At 53.0% G+C, this 1309-nt stretch overlaps 1 protein-coding gene across 1 annotated transcript in view; it reads right to left on the bottom strand.

Moving 5' to 3' along the window:
- Nucleotides 1–672: 672 nt before the first annotated feature.
- LOC103385550 (serine/threonine-protein kinase WNK2-like) overlaps nucleotides 673–1309 on the bottom strand; it is a 17233-nt gene continuing 16596 nt past the window's right edge. The window contains exon 14 of the mRNA XM_025059167.1: nucleotides 673–809. The gene's annotated coding sequence lies outside the window, so the exon portion shown is untranslated. The remainder of the gene's footprint in view (nucleotides 810–1309) is intronic.

The raw sequence follows: 1309 nt of genomic DNA, 5'->3' as shown, positions 1-1309 counted from the left end.
GGGGGGGGGCTGTGCAGGTTTCATATTAGGGAGGGTTGGTTTAACACTGACTCGTCACTCAGAGTGATCAGGTAGTCCTCCTTGAACAGGAGCTCTTCTCTGTGTCGTCCATGACCAGGGGTCGGCTCGTCACCCCTGACCTGGCCACTGGGGGGCGGGTCATCGTTCCTGCAGCCCCCAGCAGACCCACAGGACCAGGAGCTCCTGACCACTGCTGGGAGTAAAGAGGAGGAGGAACCACGCCTCCATAGGAGCCCGAGGCCACAAGGTAGCCAGGAGGAATCATCGAGGAGGGGGTGGACGCCAGGCCGGGGGGCATCCCAGGGCCTAAAGCTGCAGTCAGGGGGCAGGAAAGAGGCAGCTGGAACGTGCTGGAACCGACTTGGCATTTGATCTGGAACAGAAGCGGTGGTTTAACCAACACGTCCACAGATCACCTGACAATGTAACCAGAGTAGAAGACGAGTCCAGAGACGCCACGCGCCTCTAAGGCAACGTCTCCTTTTCCAATACCTCATGCGCAGCCGCTACCGCGGGCGGAGCTTTACACTCCAGGTCACGTTGGCGTTGTTGCTGTTTGATTTGGTTGAGTGAAGGCCGCGGCTGATTGGCCGCCGCCGCGACCTCCTTCGCCCAATCGTCCACCAGTTTATGGAGGTCATCGGTGAACGTGCGCCTCTTGTTGTTGCTGTTGTTGCTTTGAACCTGAGCGAGTCGTGGGATTGGCTGAGCCGAGGGTGAGGGAGTGGCTAAGGTGAGTGACGTCTGAGCGGAGGCGGACTGAGCGGCAGCCGTGTTGAGAGACGACCCTGAAAGGACAGAGAGTCTGAAAAAGTGTGTGTGTGTGTGTGTGTGTGTGTGCAGTTTAAACCATGGAACTGGGGATGTAAAGATACACTCAACCCAATCCTAACAATAAGATTTGATCTGAGTTTGTTTTTAGTCTGGAGGAATTGTGGGTCACAACCAATGTTTTTGGGAGCATACCGCCACCTACTGTTCTAGAGCGTGTAGTGTCATGGTATGACCAGTGACTTTTTAATATAACTCCTTACACCTTGATTTATTTTTCATTTCAACCAATGAGAATTGTCACAGATTGGTAACGGTTTGTAACTGATTCACGGTGCATCGTTACATCCTTCCACTTATTGACTGAGTGATGGAGGCAGCCAACCACAGGACACGTCACTACTGTTGTTATAATGGAGTGGTTAATGACAGGCAGTGAGAGGCGGGGCCACGGCGCCAGGCAAAACACCAACACAGAAAAAATGAAAAATCAAAACTGAAATCATGAAGAAGCAGC

Source organism: Cynoglossus semilaevis, chromosome 10 (genome assembly GCF_000523025.1).
Source record: "Cynoglossus semilaevis isolate Cse_v1.0 chromosome 10, Cse_v1.0, whole genome shotgun sequence".
NCBI classification, from domain to species: domain Eukaryota; kingdom Metazoa; phylum Chordata; class Actinopteri; order Pleuronectiformes; family Cynoglossidae; genus Cynoglossus; species Cynoglossus semilaevis.
This window is presented reverse-complemented; position numbering and strand designations above follow the sequence as displayed.